Consider the following 14,216-nt stretch of genomic DNA (forward strand, 5'->3'; position numbering starts at 1 on the left):
CATATTTGTTTATTTAACAATATTTCTTAAAAATAATTCTGGATAGAAACCAACTAATCAATATTAGTTAATCCCTTGGAATTACCTCCTGAAATCCACAATCATCTCCTTGGATTTGCTAACATTAAGTGCAAGGTTGTTGGTGTGAGGCCACTCAAGGAGCTGATCAATCTCCCTCCTGTACGCTTCCTCATTGCCATTTGTGAACTTGAACTTGTTTCTAATTTTCAGATCATTTCATTCAGCATCACTTTATCTCTCTTTCTCTATGATACCTTACATCTTGGCCTACATTTCTATTTGTCCTCTCTTTCCCCTTTTGAAGTAATTTTATACAGGTTTTGCTCTGGTTGCTCTTATCCAGTAAATTGGAGACCATCCAAAGTTCCTTATTATAGAAAGGGTGTGCTGATATTGGAAAAGGTTCACATGAGGTTCACAAGGATGATTCCGGGAATAAAAGGGTTAATATATGAGAAGTGTCTGATGTCTCTTGGCCTTTTACAAGAATGAGGGGGGCTCTCATTGAAACATTTTGAATATTGAAAAGCACGGACAGAGTAACTGTAGGAAGGTTGTTTCCCATGGTGGGAAAATCTTGAACAAGAGGGCACAACTTCAGGATGGAATGGCATCCACATAGAACAGAGATGCAGAGGAACTTCTTCAGGCACAGAGTGGTAAATCTATGGAATTTCTTACCACAGGCAGTTGTAGAGACCAAGTCATTAGGTGTATTTAAAGGAGAGATTGATAGATTCTTGATTAGCCAGGACAGCAAAGGTTATGGGGAGAAGGCTGGGCAATGGGCCTGTGGGAAAATGGAGCTGTTCAAGATTGAAAGGTGGGGCAGACTTGATAGGCTAAAGAGCCTATTTCTGCTCCAATATCTTGTGGTCTTATGTATGGAAGAATAGATACGAATGATTTCCCCCCTTGGGAACTATCCCTTTCCTTTCAAATTGACTTTTGTCATCCCTTCTCAAAAATGTGCCCTTGAGTTTTCTATCTTTTCTTACAGCTTCTCTATCTGTAATTTAAAAAAAAACAGTGAATATCTTTTTGCCTCCTGACAAAAATAATGAATAGCACACATTTGGATTTTAATTGCAGTGTACCATCATTTTTGTTTCTGAATCAGATTCAGAATTTATTGTCATGAACTAGTCACAAAATTCAATGATTTGCGACAGCATCACAGTATAAACATTCAATGAATAAAAATAGTGCACAAAAGGTCAAAGTAAGGCAGTGTTTTTGCTTCATTGATCATTCAGGAATCTGATGGCAGTAGAGAAGAAGCTGTCCTTGTGCTGTTCAGTGCTCATCTTCAGGCTCCTGTACCTTTTCCCTGATGGTAGCTGTGGGAAGAGGGCATAGCCTGGGTGGTGGGGGGGTCTTTGAGGATAGAGACTGCTTTCTTAAGACACTGCATCTTATGTATATACTCAATGGAGTTAAGACTTGTGCCTGTGATATCACAAGCTGAGTTAACAACCATCAGGATTTTTTTTCTTGTCCTGAGTTTTGGCACCTTCATACCAGACAGTTATGCAACCAGCCAGAATGCTCTCCACATTACACATGTAGATGTTTTCGAGAATCTTCGATGACATACCGAATCTCCTCAAACACCTCACAAAGTATAGCCGCTGGTGGGCCTTCTTCATGATTGCATCAACATGGATGCTCCAGGACAGATCATCGGAGATGTTGACACCCAGGGATTTGAAGTTCTTGACCCTCTCCACTACTGAGGCCTCGATGAGGACTGATGTCTTGACCTCCTGATTTCCTTCAGAAGTTCACAGTCATCTCCTTGGCTTTGGTAATGTTGAGAGCAAGATTGTTGGTGTGACATCACTCAATGAGCTCCTGTACGCTTCCTCAATGCCGTTTGTGATTCTGCCAACAATTGTGGTGTCATTGGCAAATTTGTGGATAGCATTAGAATTGTGCCTGCCTCATAGTCATGGGTGAATGGTGAGTATAGAAGTGGGATAAGCATGCATCTTTGAGGTGTGTCTGTGTTGATAGTCAGTGAGGAGAAGACGTTGTTTCCAGTTCATACTGACTGTGATCTTCTGATGAGGAAGTGAAGGATCTAGTTGCAGAGTGGGGTGCAGAGGCCCTGGGGTTGGAGCTTGTTGACCAGCACTAAAAGAATAATGGTGTTGAAGGCTGAGCTGTAGTTGATGAAGAGGAACCATATGTGTGAGTTGCTGTTTTCTAGATGATCCAGAGCTGAGTGGAGAGCAAGCAATATTGCATCTGCTGTGGAATGATTATGATGATAAGCAAATTGCAGTGGGTCCAGTCCTTTGCTTAGGTATGTGTTAATTCTGGCCTTGACCAACATCTCAAAGGCTTTCATCACAGCAGATGTTAGTGCTACTGGGTAATAGTCATTGAGCCAGCTCAATGGGTGCCAGGATTGATGCCCTTTTGAAGCAGGTGGGAACCTTTAATTGCAGCAATGAGAGATTGAAAATGTCCGTAAAAACACTCCAGCTGGACTTATGGTTAGGCTGTGGTATGGAGTAGATGCCCTTATCATAGCTCAACACCTTCGGTATACATTTTCCCCTCTTTACTCTTCTTGAAACTTTCAAATTGGTTTAAATTGTAAATTCTATACTTGAAATGGATGCAAGAGGTGGCAAGACTACTGAAAGTAGGAAAAAGAAAAAAAAAATGAAAGTCCATCTATTCCACTGGCAAATCTGAGGCTAAGAGTTCTCTGACGTACTTGAACAAATTAAAGAATCTATTGATGCAGGATTTAAATGTCCAGATGGGAGGCTTTTGGCACTGGAAAACTGATTTGCACAGATCTGTGATTCCTTAGAAAAACAAGGTGAGTGTTTGACCTTAGCAGAAACTGCTTTAAAGGAAATGAACAAATGGGTCTGCCACCTGGAAGACAATAACGAGAGGCTAATGACTCGAATTATTGATATGGAAAGTCGAAGTAGGCGAGAAAATTTGCGCAATGTAAGCTTGGCTGAAGATTGAGTCTGGTCTGCTTATTAAATTTTTCTGATTTGTTGGTAATGATGTTTGGAGATGTGTTATTTCTGACACCACCCAAGCTTGATAGAGCACACTGATCATTATTGGTTAAACGTAAGTCAGGGCAAAAACCACATTCTGTGGTTATATGCCCTCATCATTCATTATCAAAGGAAGAAACTGCTGATTCGTGAAGTCTGTCATAAAGGTACCTTGCAATACCAAGGCAAAAAACATTTAGAATCATGGAAGATTATGCTCCTAAAGTTATGTTGTCTTCTTTGAACTGAAGGATGATCAAGGATGATTGTATAATGTACAATGTACATATGCTACAGCAAAACAGGTACTTGGTAAAAAAAAAACTTACAAATCCAATAATAGACATAATTGAATTTAAAAGGAACTAGAAGTACAAAAGATAGATTGATAAATATTCAGTTTTCCCACTGCAAAAAAGTCATGTAGCATTCTTTACGTAGCAAAGGTAAGGATACTTAACAACATTTTGGGCCCGTCCTTCATCAAAGAATGTGTTAAAAGCAGGCGGGTGGCTGAAAAAATGCTGAGGGGAGAGGGGCAGGGGGAGGAGCACAGGGCCACAGGCAGGAGGTCATACATAGGTAGATAGGGATAGGAGGGCACAAGAGAAGAAAGCTGAGGTAATAGGGGGAGGGGATAGCTCTGAATGGAGAGGGTGGGGGATTAGGGTTGGGGAAATGGAGGGTTGGAGATGTTAGAGCGGGAAGGTGGAGGGTTGGAGAGATCAAACTGTGCCAGGTAGAGGATGTCAGAGTTGGGAGGTGGTTAGGGAGGGTTAGAGAGAACAGGGAAGATGAGGGTCTGAGGGCTGGGGGTGGGAAGAAAGGGAGAATTCAAAGGATAGAGGGTGAGAAGGGAGAGATGTGAGGGAAGGGTAAGGAGTGGTGATGGGGGGATGAGGCAGTGGGATACAACAGTGGACGAATCAAAGGTGTCAGAATTGAAGAGGCTGAAGTTGGTGCATGAATTGGCATGGTTGCCAGAATGGGTTTGGACGAGACAGGGATAGGTACCTGCATTGACGGAAACGTTTGGGGGTAGTTGTGGTATGTTTGCAGTCAGGGTCACCAGTGGAAGCAACGGGGGCTCCAGCATGTAGATGGCTGGAACCAGGATTAGTGGCAGAGACATCAGAAACTCTGGCTTGTGGGGGGGCTGGGGCTGGGGTGGAAACCTGTGTTGAAGGAGTTGGGAGTTCTGGGCTGTGTGCGGCCAAGGCTGAGTTAGAATCCCGTGTCGAAGATTGCAGAGGTGCCAGTATCCATGGAAGCAAGCTTCTGATCCTTGATAGATGCCAGATGAGTGTAGAACCGACGGCTGTAGGCATGAATCCGATGCAAGATAAATGCAGGAGAGATCAGTGGCGAATGAGGTCCTCAGCTGTGTTAGCAAGAGTGAGTGGCCGATGGTATCTTCACATGGAGGGAAGAGTAGTCTGTAGAATTTGGCAAGGGAAGCACAGAGAACAGGACTCAATGCCATACAGGTACTTGAGATCTTGGTGGGGGCCTAAATGTGAGGCCTGAAACTAGAGAAGGAAGCCATAAGGCACAAGAAGGTGGTGGAGGCAAGTAGCTTGGAAGGATACTGTGGTGAATCTATGCTGAGCTGTCAGTCTCCGCTGTACTGACATTGGACGTGTATTATCTCTACCACTTAAGACACTCCCTGTGGATATAACTGTGTATGCACCTATTGTCTTTCATTATTGTACCATAAGTTTCTGCTAATAAAAGCCATGATTATCTCCTGACTACGCCGCCTTTGTCTACTTCATTAACTGGCACTTCAGACACGTGGCAGCGGAAGTGAGCCTGGGTGAGTACATAGAACTTGAATACAGCAGGGATTGAAGATGGAGAGTATTGAGAAAGGTTCTCATAAAATTCCCTTCAGCAAGAGAAGAACTTCTTAGTGTAGGGATTCTTTGAAGAGGCATTGCAATTGAGTTAAACTAAAATTCTGCAAACACTGAGATTGTAGTTTACACAAAATGCTGGAGAAACTCAGCAAGTCACACAGTGTTCTTTATGCAGCAAAGATAATGATACATAACCAAAGTTTTGGGCCTGAGTCCTTCATCAAGGAATGACTAAAGTCAGGCAGGAACCTAAATCAAATGATGGGTGGGGAAGGGCAGTTGGAGGAGCACAGGATCACAGGCAAGAGGCCATAGGTAGATATAGATATAGGGCATAAGAAAAAAAAGCTGACATGTAATGGGAATTGTAGGCTTGGCTAGAGATATTGAAACTGGTATGCTTACCAAATTTTTCATCTGAGTTGTTGGATGATATGTTTCTGACACCACCGAAGCTTGACAGAGCACAAAGCTCACTATTTCACAAACCTAAACCAGGGGAAAAACCATGTTCGATGGAACTGCTGATTTGTGAAGCCCATCAGAAGAGTACACTGCAATATCAAGGCAAACAATTTAGAATGGTTGAATATTACTCTCCGGAAGTTATGAAGCAATGGGCCATCTACAAGGAAATTATGTTGAAACTGTACAAGTGTAGTTGTAAGCCTTCACTGCTGCTTCCAGCAAGACTTCACATCTCTCTTCCAAACAGGAGCAAGAAATGGTTTGGTTCCGTGGAGGAAGCTTGGGAGTATACTCAAAACCTTCCTGCTGCAATTACTGAATTACACTTTTTTTTCTGTTGAATGGCTGTTTTGAACTGATGTTTGAATTTTAACATGTTAAAGGTTCATTCATTTGTTTTTTAAGGCTTTCACAGGGAAAGCATTGTTATTGGGAATTGATTGAATTCGGAGCAGTTGAAGGAAAAGAATTTGACACACTTTGATTGCATTTACAGTAAAGATTGTCTTACTAAAATGGGATAAAAATCTTATTTTGTACATTTTAAAATAAAATTTTAATCTCTTTTTGACATACACTGATTTAGATGAAACATATCTAATTTTGGTCTGATATGAGCAGCTGCAAGGGAATTGTTATTATTTTGCTTTAGAGCAGGAACACCTAATCACAATTGGAAGATAATGGAGTTTCTAGAATTAATTAGCGTGTTGTTGGCCTATTCAGCAGCCTTGGGGGAGGGGGGTGGGACTGGAGAAGAACAGGAGTGTGTCTGTGGGTATTCCGCATTGCCATGGTGTTTCATTATTGTTATGGTTTATTTTGGTTCCATCTTAAGAAGTTGTACTCTCTGGTTTAATAAAGGTCATCTGCAGACCAGAGGTCATTGTACATGATGCACCAACTCAGCTTTGCCCGTGTATTGCAATTTATAAAATTAGTTTTATTGTTAGTGTTTACTCTTTATAGCTGAGTAATCATGGCTAATCTTATTAAGTTCCTAAATTGGAATATGAAAGGCTTAAATTATCCAGTAAAATGAAGGAATGTGGCTTCACATTTAAAACAATTTAAAGATGAGATTATATTTTTACAAGAGACACATATAAGTGGCAGTGATGTTTTGTGCCTGATGTCATAGTGGAAAGGGCAGCAATATCATTCTTCCTTTCAAGCTAAATCTGGAGGTTTAATGATAATTTTTAAATTAGAATATTGTTTCATATTTTAATAGTCATTTTGTTAGTGTTTTGGGGAAATTACATGATAAATTGGTGGTTTTTTGCAAATGTTGTGCTCCCAATGTTGATGATCCGGGGTTTTTTGAAAATTTTAAAACCTTTCTTGCCAGTTTTAAGTTTTTACTTACTTATTCTAGGTGGGGATTTCAACAGCTGTTGGAGCCTATCCTAGATTGTTTATCTAACCAGGCTACATTAAATAAATCTGCTTCATTAATACATTCTTTTCTATTGGACTATGGCATTTCAGATGTCTGGCATTTTTTTAATATCCAACTTACAGAGAGTATTCTTTCATTTCCCTAGTTCATCACACTTACACAAGTTTTACTTTTTATTGATAATCATTTATTTCCACTAACTTATTCTTGTGAATACCACATTGTTTTAATATCTGATCATGCTCCTGTAACAATGTCACTGACTCTTCCTAATTTTCCTCAAGATAAAAGACATTGGCACTTAAATTCAGTGTTATTATCAGATAAGGACTGATAAATTTATGGAATAACAGATCGTTTTCTTTTCTGTTACTAATCTATTCTTGGATAATTCTAGACTAGTTATATGGGATACTTCAAAGGCTTTTCTGAGGGGGTAAATCATTTAGTATACTGTTAATAAAAAAGAAAGACTAATTACACTAATTAAACAGTAAGATCAACAATATGCTCAAAACTCAGATATTTACAAAAAAAAACTGATCAAATGGCATCTTTTGAAATCTAAAAGTCAATTTTACATTCATGGTGAATTTGATGAAGAACTTTCTGGACAAATTAAACATCCCTAAGATTTCTTCATATAGTCAAATTATACTGGATGAACCTATCTCGCAAAAGGAAATAACGGTTGCTATTTCCTCATTACAATCTGGAAAGGCTCCTGGACCCGATGGGTTTCCTGTGGAATTTTAAAAATTATTTTCTCAATTGCTCACGCCTCATTGGAATATGATGTTTTCAGTTTAATTTAAACAAGGTAAACTTCCAGATGCATTTAATGAGGCTTTCATATCTTTAATTGCAAAGAAAGGTAAAGATACAACCGAATGTTCCTCCTATAGACCGATCTCTTTACTGAATGCTGATGTCAAGATTTTGGCCAAATTTTTAGCCAATGGGATGGAATACATTTTACTGTCAGTTATTTCTGAAGATCGGATGGGGTTTATTAAAAAAACAATATTCCTATTTTAATATACATCATTTAATGAATATTATGTATTTGTCCTCCAGGTATCAGATGCAGAAAAAGCTTTTGATTGGATAGAATGGACAAATCTGTTTACAACTCTTGAAAATTTTAATTTTGGTTCTGATTTTATTACATGGGTTAAATTATTGTATTCACGACCAACTGCCACAATTCCTATTAATTTACAATAATCTCAGTTTTCAATCTGCAATGTGGCACTTGTCAAGGATGCCCATTAAGTCCCTTATTATTTTATCTGGCAATTGAACCATTGGCAATTGCATTTTGTCAGTGCAAGGACGTCTTGGAGAAAAGAGATTGAACATAAGGTCTCCCTTTATGCAGATGATCTCTTACTTTTCATTTCAGATCCAGTTGCCTCCCTCCCCCATATAATGTCATTACTTTCACAATTCAATCAATTTTCAGGATATATATTGAATTTACCAAAAGTGAAATTCTTCCATTGAACTTTCCTGCAGCAATATATGATGGTTCTCCTTTTAAGATTGTTAAAAATCAGCTTACCTATCTTGGCATTACAATTACAAAGAATTAAAAACATCTTTTTAAGGAAAACTACCTTGCAATGCTTAAACAAGTGAAGCAGTCCCTGACCTTTGACCATAACCTTAGTAGGTTGTATAAATTCTATTAAAATCAATATATTACCTAAATTTTTATATATTTTTCAATCTGTTTCAATTTTTATTCTAAATCATTTTTTGACTTACTTGATTTGGCCATATTATCTTACATATGGAAGAATCCCTGCCTTAATAACATTTTCCTACAAAGATTTAAGAAAGATGGTGGAATGGCTCTGTCTAACTTTAGATTATACGAAATATACAAAATCTTATGTTTTAGTCTTTCTTTTATAATCATTCTGACCGCCCACTATGGGCATCAATGGAGCTTAATTCCCCCAAGATTTGTCTAATTTAGCACATCTTGGCTCTTCACTACCATTTTCAAATAAGTTAATAAATAATCCAATTGCTAAATATTCTTTGAAAATTTGGGCACAGTTTATAAAACATTTTGCATTTCATAATTTCTTTCTTTCACACCCTATTGTAGCCAATCACTTTTTCTATCCTTCTTTACATGATGCTACATTTCAAAGATGATACTGATAGAGTATTCAAAATGTTAAGGTTCTGTTCATTGATGGATATTTTGCATCATTTGAACATTTAACCTGCCCAAATCTCATTTATTTTCAGTCCAGCATTTTCTTGAATCACAACTAACTGATTTTCCAAGAGAGTCTGAATCAAATTTTGTACATGAGTTTTTTAATTTACCGCCTCCTTGTGAAGTTTTAATATCTATTATTTACGAGAAAGTTATATTTAAATCAGACCTTGTTAGTTACAATTAAAAATGCTTGAGAACAGGACTTAAGTTTGACTATATCAGATGTAGATTGGGATACAAATCTTAATTTTTAAAATAGTTCTTCATTATGTGCTCTCCATTCTTTACTACAATTTAAAATGGTACATAGAGCTAAATGATCTTTTTTCTATTCTGATATGAGTTTGTGACAGGTGTAAGAGCGGGGAAGAGACATTAATTCATATGTTCTGGATTTGTCCTAGTCTAGAAAAATACTGGACAGAGGTTTTCCATACTTTGTCACAGTTTTTAACATAGATTTAATACCAAATCTCTTGGCGGCCCGCTTTGACACAATGGGAGGGAATTATTCTTCTGTTTCTGCTCCAGAGTTGTGCTATCTCTTTTGCCTCTCTTTTGGTGAGGTGTGTGATTTTACTTAAATGGAAGGAGACTGCCCTACCTACTCATAATCAGTGGTTGAGTGACATCGTGTTTTGTTTGAATATGGAAATGATCAGTTAATAATTCAGATATAAGATTTTAGACATTATATGGATTATTCATGATTCACATTAATTTCATCTCAATGTAATTAAATTGTCTCATCTGGCAACACTTAGGCAGGGGTTTTTATTTTTCTCTTTTTTTCTTTTTATTATATTCTTTCTCCCTTTTTTTGTTTGTTCATTTTTCTCTATATTTTTTGTTATTAAATCTTTTTTTTAAATATATATAGCACTTCAAATATGAATTGTGGATATGATTTACATCTTTTGTATGTTTTTGTTACACTGAATGTATAATTATCCATATTATTTTATTGAATTTTATTATCTGTATAGGTTCTGTATTAAAAAATCAATTAAAAAATTTTTGAAAAAGAAAGAAAAAACAGTCTGTGATTTGTGTAACAAGGGGAGGTTCTAGAGGTGATAACTGTTGGAAAGGAACTATTCTTGAATCTAAAGGTACTGATCTCCAGGCTTCTGAACCTTCTTGTCAAAGATAGCAGTGGAAAAAGGTTGTGACCAGGAGAGGAGGGCCTTTTATGACATTGGCTACCTTATTGAGGCAATGCCTCACACTGATGTCTTCAATAGATGGGAGGTCAGATTCTGTGATGGACCTGGCTATGATTACTACATGCTCGAGACTTCTGCATTCTTGGGCATTTGAATTCCTAAATCAGTTGTGATACGACTGTTTTTGTTGTACTGAATGTATAAATATCCATATTATTTTATTGAATTTTATTATCTGTATAGGTTCTGTATTAAAAATCAATTAAAAATTTTGAAAAAGAAAGAAAAAACAGTCTATGATTTGTGTAACAAGGGGAGGTTCTAGAAGTGATAACTGTTGGAAAGAAACTATTCTTGAATCTAAAGGTACTGATCTCCAGGCTTCTCAACATCTCACTGCAACAGTGCAAAAGTACCTATAGAGGTTTGATGAAGTATCCAACGACATGCCAAATCTCCTTAGATTCCTTAGAAAGTAGAAGTGTTCTTCACAGTTGTCTTGAAATGAAGGCTCCAGGTGAGGCCTTCTGAGATACATACTCCCAGGAAATTGAAGTTCAAACTGCACCTCTGTCCCATCAATATGGACAGGTGTGTGGTCCTTCGACCTCTCATTCCTGAAATCAACAATAAGGTCGTTGACCTTGGTGACATTGGGAGTAAGATTGTTGTTCTGTTACCACACAATCTTATTCTTGATTGGCATTGTGCTCTCAAGTTCAATAACCATATAACAATTAAAGCACGGAAACAGGCCATCTTGGCCCTTCTAGTCCGCACCAAAGCAAATACTCCCCTCTAGTCCCACTTACCTCCACCTTGCCCATAACCCTCCATTTCCCTCCTATCCATATACCTATCCAATTTTTCCTTCAATGACAAAATTAACCCTGCCACCACTACTTCTTCTGGAAGCTCATTCTGTACAGCCACCACTCTCATGTTCCCCCTCATGTGACTTCTAAACTTTTGCCCATTAACTCTTAACTCATAACCTCCTGTTTCAATCTCTCTTACCCTTAAGGGAAAAAGCCTATCCACATCAACTCTATCTATCCCCCTCATAATCTTAAATACCTCTATCAAATTCTCCCTCAACCTTCTATGCCCTAAGGAATAAAGACCTAATCTGCTCAATCTTTCATTGTAATTTAGATTCTGAAACCCAGGTAACATTTTCGTAAATCTTCTCTGCACTCTCTCTACCTTGTTGACATCCTTCCTATAATTTGGTGACCATAACTGCACATAGTATTCCAAATTTGGCCTCACCGATGCCTTGAACAGTCTCAACATCACTTCCCAACTTCTGTATTCTATGCATTGATTTATAAAGTCCAGCATACTAAAAGCCTTTTTCACCACCCTATCCACATGAGATTTTACCTTCAGGGAACGATGCACCATTATTCCATATAACCATTTACTCCACAGAAACAGGCCAGTTTGGCCTTTCTAGTCCATGCTGAACAATTTCTTCCACCTAGTCCCACTGGCCCGCATTTGGCCAAAAACCCTCCATACCTCTCCCATCCATATACCTATCCAACTTTTCCTTAAATATTAACATCAATCTTGCCTCTACCACCTCTACCGGAAATTCATTCCACACCCCCACCATCCTCTGCATGAAGAAATTCCCCCTCATGTTTCACCTAAACTTTTCCCCCTTTACTCTCAATCCATGTCCTCTTGTTTGAATCTCCCTCACTCTCAATGGAAAAAGTCTATCTACATTGACTCTATCTGTCTCCCTTATAATTTTGAATACCTCTTTCAAATCACCCTCAATCATCTATGCTTCAGGCCTGTGCAAGCCTGCTCAACCTTTCCCTGTAACTCAAACCCTGAAACCCCAGCAACATTCTCGTAAACCTCCTCTGCATTCTCCTTCCTGTAATTTGCCGACCAAAACTGCACAGTATTCCAAAATTGGCCTCACCAATAAGATTCCATACAAATATCTCATACAACTTTAACATATTCCTAGATCTTTCTGCTCCACTGCATTCTTCAATGCCCTCCCACTTAGTATGTATGTCCTGTTTTGATTATTCCCACCAAAATGAAGCTCTTCACACTTATCAAGATTAAACTCATCTGCCATCTTTCAGCCCACTCTTCTAGGCAGTCCAAATCCCTATGCAATCTTTGAAAACCTTCTTCATTATCCACAATTCCACCTATTTTAGTATCATCCGCATATTTACTAATCCAATTTACCACCCCATCATCCAGATCATTAATGTATACGATAAACAACAATGGTCCCCAAGGCACAGCGTTTGTCACCGGCCTCTAGCCTGACAAACGGTTATCCACCACGACCCTCTGGCATCTCCCTTCCAGCCATTGTTGAATCCATTTGACTATCTCAAAGTTAATACCTAGCACTTGAATCTTTCTAACTTTCCATGCAGAACATTATCGAAGGCCTTACTGAAGTCTATATAGACAACATCCACTGCTCTAGTTACCTCTTGAAAAATATTCAACAAGATTGGTCAAACATGACCTTCCATGCACAAATCCATGTTGAATGTTCCTGATCAGACCCTGTATCTCCAGATACTTATATATACTATCTCTAAGAATGCTTTCCATTAATTTACCTACCACAGATGTCAAACTTAGAGGCAGGGCCTTTCTCAGAGCTTGTAAGACAGGGTACAGGATAGCATTAAAATCATGCAGGTCTGAAGTCTTCCATGCAATTTAGATGAAAGTGTGGAAGATGGCATAGGCATTACACAGAAGATCCACAGCCAGCTGTGTGACACCTGCAACACGAAGTACATATGGCAAGAGATCAAGAGTCAACCTTGCAAGTTAAGGACAATGACGCCTCCCTTCCAGTCAGACTCAACATCTTCTTTGCACGGTTTGATGAGATGAGCAGGATGATTCCAAATAAAGTTTGATGTCCCCCTGATGAATGGGCCCCCTGCATAGCATGACTGAGGTCATGAGAACACTATTCAAGGTGAACCCACACAAGGCAGCAGAACCAGACAACATACCTGGTCGGGTACTGAAGGACTGCGCAGACCAATTGACGGCGATCTTCACAGATATCTTCAACATCTCACTGAAACAGTCCATCATTCCCACAGGGTTCAAGATAGCCACCATCACCCCCGTACCCAAGAGCATGACAATAACAGGCATCAATGACTACCATTCTGTGGCACAGACCTCCACCATTGTGAAATGCTTTGAGCTTCTGGTGATGGAACACATCAAAGAAAACTTCCCAGAGATCCTGGACCCATTTCAGTTCATCTATAGAAGAAACCATTCCACAGACGATGCTATAGCCTTGTCCCTTCACTCCATCCTGGCTCACCTGAAGAATAATGCCTCATACGCCAGGCTGCAGTTCATTGACTTCAGCTTGCCTTTAATACAATCATTCCCCAGAGGTTAGTGGAGAAGCTGTGCTTGCTGGGATTCAACGCCCCTCTCTGTAACTGGATCTTGGTCTTTGTAACAGAAAGACCACAGTTTGTCCAGATCGGTAACAGAACATCAAGCACCATCGCGCTGAGTAATGGCGCACCTCCACTTCTGTTAACACTGCTGACCCACGACTGTATCACCAGATCAAACTCCAACATGACACCGCAGTATTTAGCCTCAGCAGCAACAATGAGTTGCACTGCAGAGAAGACGTGGAAAATCCATGATATAGTGCGAGAGTAACAACCTAGGTCTCAACCTGGACAAGATGAAGAACATAATCATGGACTTCAGGAGGACCAGGAATGACCACCCTCCACTAAACGTCAACAAATCTGTAGTGGAAAGAGTGGAGATCACCATGTTCCTTGGAGTTCATTTAATTATCGTGCACACACATCTTTTCACTTGTCAGGAATGCACAACAGTAACTGCACTTCCCGAGAAGGCTGAAGAAGGCAAGGCTAACTGCCACCATTGTGTCTGCCTTCTAAACAGAGCTCTATGGAGAGTGTCCTGGCAGAGTGCATCACAGTGTGGTACAGTTGCTGCAGAGAAATGGATCTG

General features: G+C 39.1%; 1 protein-coding gene across 1 annotated transcript in view; it reads right to left on the reverse strand.

The window, feature by feature from the left end:
- LOC138762149 (glutamate decarboxylase 1) overlaps nt 1-12,964 on the reverse strand; it is a 71,100-nt gene extending 58,136 nt beyond the window's left edge. The window contains exons 1-3 of the mRNA XM_069935618.1: nt 12,807-12,964; nt 10,607-10,807; nt 5,321-5,469 (exon numbers count right to left, since the gene is read on the reverse strand). The gene's annotated coding sequence lies outside the window, so the exon portion shown is untranslated. The remainder of the gene's footprint in view (nt 1-5,320; nt 5,470-10,606; nt 10,808-12,806) is intronic.
- Between the last annotated feature and the right edge of the window lie 1,252 nt (nt 12,965-14,216).

This window comes from Narcine bancroftii, chromosome 4 (genome assembly GCF_036971445.1).
Source record: "Narcine bancroftii isolate sNarBan1 chromosome 4, sNarBan1.hap1, whole genome shotgun sequence".
Taxonomy (NCBI): domain Eukaryota; kingdom Metazoa; phylum Chordata; class Chondrichthyes; order Torpediniformes; family Narcinidae; genus Narcine; species Narcine bancroftii.